The following is a 9668-nucleotide window of genomic DNA, read 5'->3' as shown; positions in this document are numbered from 1 at the left end:
AATTTGGGTCACCAAATTTGTACAAGTTTTTGATCCTTAAAGTTGGTACCTGCATCTTGACTTGAAGAAACATTATTGCAAGTAACCTCCTGATCTCCCTTTCTTACATTACCTCTTTTCCTACCTTTTATTATTCTTTAATCTATATTTATATATATATACACAATTACTCAAAGTTAAAAAATATGAATAACTATGAACATTTTAAATTAGACAAAGAGACTAATTAAAGCTAGTTAATCTCAAAATGAATCACCTAATAAAGCAAGATGTAAAATATGTACAAATTTTAATTTTCAAAGTTTAGTAGAAATAAAGACATATACCTGTATCATGATTTGAAGAGACATTAGGGCCAATGACCTCCTTAGCTTTCATTGTTCCATTATCTCTTGTACCATCATTTGTGATTTTGTTACCTTTATGTACACATAATAAACCAAAGTTTAGAAACATAAGAGACATTTGTAAAACATCAAAACACGCATTTGTAAAACATCAAAACATCAAAACACGCATACCTTTTTTGCCGTGTCCTTTACACCATCTGATAGTAAATTGAGCAGGTGAAAACAAGGAATTCATTCTTTATACTTTTATGGGCTCACCAACTTCTCCCTCTGGTTTGAAGCATCTTACAGACTTCCTGTTGAACAGTGCGCGAGGGAGACGAGGAACGGAGAAAGAGAGAAGAGAAGAGAGACATGAGACACCAGAAGTGGAACCCCAGAAGTGCATCAAGTGAGAGCACACATTAGCTGCAACATCAGCTCTTTAGCTAGAATAGATAAAACATCAAGTAGAATAAACATAAGCTTGAACAGACGAATCAACTGAAAATAGACAAACAACAACTGGAAACAATGAAACTTCAGCTAGAACAACTCAACAACTAGAATAATAATGAAACATCAACTGGAACATTTCAATAGCTGGAATAAGAATAAAATGAAATATCATCCCATCAGCTCGAAACATTTCTTATAAACAAAGCGTGGAATAATTTCAACACATTAGCTATAATATAGATGAAATGATATGAAACGTAGCATGAAGAGCCAAAAATCAGCTAGAAGAAAGAAACATTTAGAATAATCAAATGATGAACAAAATACCGACAATCATCAGCAAGAGCTCATCAATTTTCTTACTGTTTCTCAAAGCCCAAGCAAACATCTCAGTAATCTGCTTCTGGGACTCTAGGAACATCTTTGTACGCCTCGCCTCCAGATCATCACGAAATCACTTAGAGTCTCTCTGCATCTGCAGTTTCATCTCTTCTAATCTGAGAAAGCGCTCCCCCAAAGTGCGGATCACGGAGACCAATCTGAGAAAGCGCTCCCCCAAAGTGCTGTCAACTGGGGGCTGTTGATGCCGCAACCTGGACTTTGAAGAAGTCCTATGGTTGAGAAATCTGTCCAGCTTGAAAGCCTTCGTGGCCTCATAGTCTATACTGCGGCTGCGCTTCTTGTGGAGAGATGTGTAAGAAGTATCATGGTCATCCAGAGACCGGTTGCGATACCAGCATTATCACTTATGGGACCATATGCATCTATGGCTAGACAGGTGGCAATGGTACAAATCATTCCAAGAGCTGCAACTATGATCCCGTACATGGCTGCTAGGGTATGGCTGACATAGATTGCAACAGCAATAGTAAATATTGGAACAATTACAGACTTGTAGCCAAGTGCCAACCAAAGATGACATTGGTAGCAACTCCTGTCCTGTAAGAATCAGCAACATCGTGGACTGGTCTGTATGTATTGTTGGTGAAATACTCTATAACATAGCCAATTACCAACCCTGCCCAAAGCCCTACTCCAACGCAAAAAAATAGTTTCCAGTTTTGAACCATCTTTGCACCACCGTTAGGATCATATATGTAAAACATGGATGGTAGTGCCAGCCAACAAACAAAAGCTGCACCGAATGTCATTAAGATGGTGGATATCAGCAACTGTCTCTTAAGTGTAGATTCAATATCCCTTAGATTTGAGATCTCGAACATATGAGTTGCGAACAAGGTTGTGATGAGGCACACCACAATGCCCATAGAGCTAGTGAGTAGAGGGAAGCACATAGCAGTGAAGTCATGATTTGTGCCAAATGATGACATGGAAGCCACAAGAAAAGCTGCGCAAGAAGCTTCAGCAAAGGAGCCAAAAAAATCTCAACCCATTCCAACAATATCTCCCACATTATCACCCACATTGTCAGCAATGATCGTTGGATTTCGCGGATCGTCCTCTGGGATATTCCTTTCTACTTTTCCAACAAGATCTGCTCCAACATCCACAGTTTTGGTATAGATTCCACCTCCAACCCTTTCAAATAGAGCCACGGATGAGCATCCAAGCCCATAGTCAGTGATGGCCTCAAAAAGGCCCTCCCAATCATCCTTGTAATAAAGCTGGAATAGTTTTATAGTGATGTATAAAACTATAAGGCCATTAGCAGCAAGTAAGAAACCCATCACCAAACCTGATTGGAAGGCGATTTTGAATACTTTGCCTATTCCTTTTCTGGCTTCCAAAGTTGTGCGAGCATTCACATATGTTGCGATCATCATGCCCAAAAATCCCGACACTATGGACGTCAAAGCTCCCAATATAAATGCAACTGTAGTGAAAATTGCTGTAAAGAGAGCTGGGGCACATTCTTGCTTTGGATCGTATCTGCAAGGCTGAGGCTTAGTACTAAACCCCTTCACAGATCCCAGGAACAAGAAAATAACAGCAGCAAATATGCCCATGAAATAATCCAAATACTTGTACTCTGTCAGCAAAAACGATGTGGCTCCTATGGATATGGCTTGCTAAATTTCAACGCATTTTCTAATAGCTGCTGCATCTGATTCCTCATCCAATCTATCCTCCTCGTCACAATGTGATGATCCATTGACGATGTTGTGACTGTGAGTGTCGTTGTTGTCGAGGAAGGTGTAGCCATTGCTGGGAGGCCTGGACTTGTGCTCGAAGGCCAAGAGACCGGTTGCGATAGCAATCTGGTGGTGGTTGGTCAGAATCATCTGCATCTTTGTTAGTTAACAAGTTAGTTATACCATCTATACCAACAATTATACCCCACAAGTTAGTTAACAAAATACTGCTAAGACACAGAGTAAAATTGCTTCAGGAGCTACACTACATTCTTGCAAAGTTAAGATGTTGAATTGAAAAGGTAAGCAAATGCATCATTAATCTCTGCCCATTCCAAGTACATATCCATGTCTCCCTGCATGTCAAATGCCACTGTCACTGTCACTACACTGTCTCCCTGCATCAGTACCAGGCTGCCACTGTCTCCCTGCATGTGAAATGCCTGCTGGTTCTCGCCCACAATCAGGAAATCAGTGAAAAAGCAATTGCCCTTCTCGTCATTGTACTCAAAGGCATATGCCATGATGCTTCCTTCTGTTAGCCCTGAGCTTCTGCCAACTTTTATTACCCTCCTCCCCACGATGCTGTTGATGTTTGCTTGCAAGTCAATAGTTATAAGATCTCCCATCTCACACCCCTTTGATAGTAGTTGCGACTTTGGAGACATCAAAGCTGTCCCCGAATGGAATGAAATCACCATCAGCTCGCACAAATGTCTCTGCAGCATGAGCAAACATCATCAAGTATCAATATTGTCATATCAAGAAACGAAAACCAGAATTCTTCTTTCAACTCACAGAGAAGTTTATAAAATGGACAATACAGAATGTCTTAACAACAAACAGCTCAAAAACAAGCAGCAAAGAGGGAAACCTGGACTCTCTGGTTGGGGTAGTCCAAATCAACCACAACATGTCGATTTGTTAGAAACCCAACCTGAGAGTCCCTATCCTACTTTGTACTATGGCTCCAAGTGTACCAAATGTCTCCTGACCTGCAACCTGTGAAATTCACCAGAGAGAAATGTATCAGAATTGTCAAACTAGTAATGATGCAACAATTATTTACATATATTGCAACTTAAATTCTGCCAATCTTCACCTCTATAGTGTAAAAAAACACCATTAGTTGTTTAATTGATATATGATGAAGCATGTACACACTCTCAGCATTTCTCAAAGTTTATGGAAAGGAGGGGAAAAATGTGCGGAAAACATCTAATGACACCAAAAACACAGAAACACATGAGATGGTCATTTCTATTTTCTATACACAAATATGGACATCATCATGCTACAATTGAGTATATTGGCAAACAAAATGATGATAGATTCGAGAGTGATGCCCCTCGAATATCAATGTAGAAATATCAATCTGCCACTAAACTGTACACTATCATAATGCATAAAATGCCCTCATTTGATATGCTAGTTTATACAACTCAATTAAATAAAAAATACTAAACAGTTTGTTAGATCAATATAAGACATCAATATTGATTACATAAAAGGGCCTACAGTTGATCCGAAAATTGAACTAAGACCACAAGCATGACTTCAAAAGAGTAGACACATCCAGATTATGACCATGCTCTAAGGCTATGCAGCTGATCCTTGAGATAAAATTTAGAAACTTGGTTGTAAGATGCACACCTCCAAAACAAACGTAAAATTATAGAATGACTAAATTTCAAGACAAGCAGTTTGTATTCAAACTTTGAAGTTATTCACTGGCTTTTTACCTGAGATCCTGGACCGATGGATGGGTCATTGCCCCTTAAACCTTCAGCCAGCTTTGTGTATACCTCTTGCTTAGGGGTTGTGACTAGAATACCAAAATAAGAGAACTCTACCACATCAACATCACACCATATGCCTCTAGCTCGTCAATCGTGAGAGTTAAAGAGGACAAACTCTTGCTACAAAAGACATGTAGATGAGAGTTAAAGAGGACAAACTCATAGCAAATTTGATGCTATCAACCGTGAAAGTATTTGATGTGGTGAGCCTTGATTTGGTCCTTCACTCATACTAAGAGAGATCAAAATTTTCCTACAAGCTTAAATAGAATTGGCTAAGCAGCTGCATACTGACTTAAGGTTTAAAACTCTTCTTTGGCCGAGATGCATGCTATAGACATGTCTTCTACCTTTTACCAGGAGAAAAATACAAAACATTGATCAATTAGAAAGGACAACTAACAAAACTTGCAGTGTAAAGGTAGCTTCTTGTCACCACTAGGAGTTAACCTTGCAAGTAAGAAAAGAGAGTGATAATTGACAATGGGTTCACTACACCTAGATCAGCCCATTGGTGCATTGAGACCATAGAAATTAGGGTTCATCGCACCTAGATCAGCCCATTGGTGCATTGAGACCATAGAAATTAGGGTTTCCACCGTTGGCTACCAAGCATTGCCGCACAAGGAAACATGTGCCCAAAGAACCCTAGACTCAAACTCTGTACTAAGACTATTAGAGTGGGAACGAGATGACTCTTTGCCAACTTTGAAGTTGAGGCAAGCACCATAAGACAAAAAGGAGTTACAAGAAAAATACAAGGGCATACATAGATGGACTCATATTAAGGTTGGTCAATGCGAGACCTTCGAGGGTCTCTAGTTGCACTTGTAACCTTAAAAATATTGTGTATCATTTCAACTCAAGGCTAGGTCACCAAAAGTATTAAGTACACATGAATTAGGTATCGATTACACCAAGTAAGTAGTGCACACACACACACACACACACACCCCCCTCACCAAGAGCACTTATAGCTATAATCACTCTCCTTTAGAAAGTAAAGAAGCCTAGGACATCATCGTAACATCATTGAACATGAAAGTCCCATATTGAGACATTTTGTCCCTTATTAAGAAACTAGGTGTAGCACAATAGATCCACGTTCTCATAAGTTCTACACATTTGCTTTAAGTCCCATGTGGGATTGAGACAAGCTCTTATTTCACCTAAGGAGTCTTAGGACTTGCCTACCTACAGGATAGAAATCACAATTAGTTTGTGGATTCTTGTGAGTTGTCTCATGTAATAAACCTAGAGAAGTCCTCTAGTATTCAACAAAAATTTATGTCCATGCACATCACTACTCAATTTTCCCTCAAGAAACCTCAAACTTAGTTGCGCATGAGAATCTCGATTCTACTTCATAGGCAGGTCACCCCTAATAGCAACATAATGCTTGCCTGAGAAATATTACTTTGTAATCAATCATAGGTGAGAGTAGAGAAAATATTACACTTGGTTCAAAGAGAGTGAGAAGTGGAAGAGAATAAAATATTGATCCCCTTGCCAATAAGCGTACCCTATTAACCCAACTTGGTCGACCCTAAAGTTCATTGGATACTTTAGTTTCCGGTTTTTAACCTTCCTTACTTAGAAGGATATCAAAGAATACATCCTTTTTCAAGATAACTTACGTAAGGATCCGCCATCCTTGCTGAGGGTATTTAACCTTTCTTCTTGTGAATCAATCACAAGACCATATGACTTTGTACTTGCTGCACAAGTCCTGCATCGTAATATACGATGAAACAATCCGTTTTAGTTTCTTTAAGCTAACGTTTGTCAGACCTAGGGTCTCTTTTTTAGAACCTCAGGGACAAACCCTAGTTCTTTTACATTTATGATTTATTGATCCTATAATCAGGGAAGATAGGCAAGTATTTAAGGTATAAATGTTTCATGGATTTTTAAATCATTCCCAATATATATTTCGTAGCTATATTAATAACTCCATCTAATGTTTAGAAAAGCTACCCAAATTATTAGGTCCATCTAGCCATAGATGATTGGTCATCAGGATTGAGGTATTCTCACATTCCTTGATGGGATTGATTTTACTTATTTAATTAGCAAAGGTACCATACTATTACAACATAAAAAAGCGGCTTTCTTTTATTATCATGTTACATAGGGTCCATTAACACAACATCTAGCACATGACAAACACTTTGGAAAACAACATTCTATTGCACAAAACTAGGAGACCCCTGTACATCCATGTCTATGCAGCATGCCCTTGAACCACTCCCTTTGTCTGGCCCAAGTTTGGAGCGTCGACCTCCTCTACTAGAAATTGAATCATCATAGCACACCGAAGTAGATCTAATAGAATGGCATGATGATGTTTGAGACAACTCCGCCATATGTCTAAATCGAGACATCTCATCTGGACACATACGCGTGAAGATCTGTTGTAGCTCCTCATCACTCATCCCTCGACTCATTGTGCTGATCTAAATATCCACAAAGATCATCTGCACACAGACAAAAATTTATGTTAGCATAATCAATATAAATCATACAAAGCACGGTAATATAAATCTTAAAAAATGATCTTACTTAAAATGCATATCTTATGTACCATTATAAGCGATTAATTGACAATGAATTGAGTAGGTGGATGCTCCAAGTATGAAGTTCCCTATGGTCCCATGTCAATCTCCAGACACAACTCCACATACATTAGAAGGTTGATAGACATGTTACCACAAACGGATGAGTCCACCTCGTTCTCAAAGAATTATTGGACTCCTATATTTTCATCATTGTTACCCGATGTTGGCCCCTCTACATGCTCCAAGATTTGGGTGGCCTCCACCCCTTGCAATATCAACCCCTCTATTTGCATATTGTCCTTATCTACGCTTAGAATATCGCTTTGATCATATACGCTCGCACTTCGAGGAGATGAAGATATAACATACCACAATCGAGGTTGTCGGGGGTTTGGATAGAAAATTACATGTTCAAAATCATGTGCAAGAGAGATTTAACTTTTGTGACATGTACCATGCGATAATACAATTAAAAAAAATATGAGTTCATACACCAATGGGCCGACAACATAAATGTGTTGCACAAATCCGTCCATTTTTTTTTATAATGTATTTCGAGAAATCCAGATGGACCTCGTTGAATTGTTGCTCTAGCTCCTTCAAGTACCACTTTGAACCACTGCACATCAAATAGGATCATGGAGAAGCTACGGTAATCCATTATGACAATACTTTGTAAGTTTTCAAAATACTCCATCTCATCTATAATGATGTTTGGATCTAGTGCTCGTCGTCGTCTCTCTTGCTCGAACTTTGCCATGATAGCACAATCTGTCATGGAGCACATTTTGTCAATATACTCCACATGGAAAGGCCGTCCGCGCAACCATGTTGCACTATATATTTTGTACTGTGTATTGAAACACTCAATTAGTTCTTGCATATAAAATATAGATATGACAAACCCTAAATACGTCATCACCTTTGGACTATATCCCCTGGAGAATTTTCACTCCTCAGTTGAGACCTTCGCCTCTTCGTAAGATGCTACGGTCAAAGCTCCATGCAACCATCACATTGACATAAACCGCGGCATCTCCTCCATGCCCTTGGGATATGGAATTGGTCAATCGCACATACTACGTCAAAATTCAGATCGTGCTTCCTCCTGATCTTTCCTAACTTGCTGGTACATACTCGTACATAGCGAGCCACATCTCCATGGAGTCATGGTGTAACATGCAAAAACAATTCACTTTCTCCTCCATTGCAACATCCATTTTTTCTCTACCCCATTTCCAACCACCACATCTCGGTCATTCTATCATCGTCCTTCAGCAACCATAGCATATTGTTGTCTCAATCCACCGTTGGTAGCCATTATGAAATATGCACTAATGCCTCAGACACTAACCAACCTTCAACTGCCATTCTACCTGCTGGCCGAGCTCATTGTTGCACAAAGCCTTTCAAGGTTTTCATGAAGCGCTCCAAGAAGAATATCCATCACGTATGTATAGGTTCAACAATCTCCACTTCATCTACAAGATGTACAATAAGGTGGATTTGTATCGTGAGCATGTTGGTAGGCATATATTTCTCAAAGAGACAGACTGTCTCCACTACTCCCCGCCTTATGAATTCAATAGAGGATGTCTTAATCTCTTTCTGTGAGATCCATTGCACTAAAGTTGACAACTTGTAAATGGCCTCGTGTATTTCTGGAGTAAGGAATCCTACGATCACGATCGGTAGTACAAACTACCACAAACGAGGAAGCATTATGTAGAGTATCCTTCATATACCATCTTCTTCATGGTTTGTAACCTTTGGGAGTCTAACTGTGGCCCACACAATGGACATGCATGATAACCTAAGGTGACCAGACTTGTCCCAACACCTCTATCCACTAATGAATACAAACTTGACTGAGCTATGATAGATATTACCAACGAGAACAGAAGCCTACTTACCTCAGAACTCTCCAAATCTTGGAAAGTCATGCATCATCCAGATGACAATGGCTTAAATATTGGCAGACCGTCGACCATCACGCTTACTCATATCTTGCACAGTGACCCCCTTCTCCCACAAAGTCTTAAGCTCATCGACTAATGGACAAACATGCACGTCCATATTTTTTACTTTGTAGTGGCCAGGAATGAGCAAGCTAAGGATGAGATGTCCTTTCTTCGTAGAAAGCCACGGAGGGATATTGTAGTTGACAAGGACTATAGGCCACATACAATAAGAAGTTGAGCATAGATCGAATGGGTTCACGCCATCCATAGCATGATCAAGCTGAAGATTCCTTGGCTCTCGGGCAAAGCCTTGGAAGGTAGAGTCAATGTGGCTCCATACGAGTAAATCCATTGATATTCATTGAACTCCATCTTTGGATCTATTCTACGCATGCCACGTTGTCAAGCTCACCATGTTGAATGTACGAAACATGTGGTTTATGCGGGGGATAAGCGAAAAGCGTCTAAG

At 39.6% G+C, this 9668-nt stretch overlaps 1 pseudogene; it reads right to left on the bottom strand.

Annotated features, from left to right (window-relative positions):
• Positions 1-1448: 1448 nt before the first annotated feature.
• Positions 1449-3037, bottom strand: LOC148022258 (pyrophosphate-energized vacuolar membrane proton pump 1 pseudogene; annotated as a pseudogene).
• Positions 3038-9668: the final 6631 nt, after the last annotated feature.

Source organism: Lygodium microphyllum, chromosome 17 (assembly GCF_053477565.2).
Source record: "Lygodium microphyllum isolate KBCC chromosome 17, Lygodium_microphyllum_v1.1.10, whole genome shotgun sequence".
Taxonomy (NCBI): domain Eukaryota; kingdom Viridiplantae; phylum Streptophyta; class Polypodiopsida; order Schizaeales; family Lygodiaceae; genus Lygodium; species Lygodium microphyllum.
The sequence above is the reverse complement of the archived record's forward strand: the minus strand, read 5'-3'. Positions and strand labels throughout refer to the sequence as shown.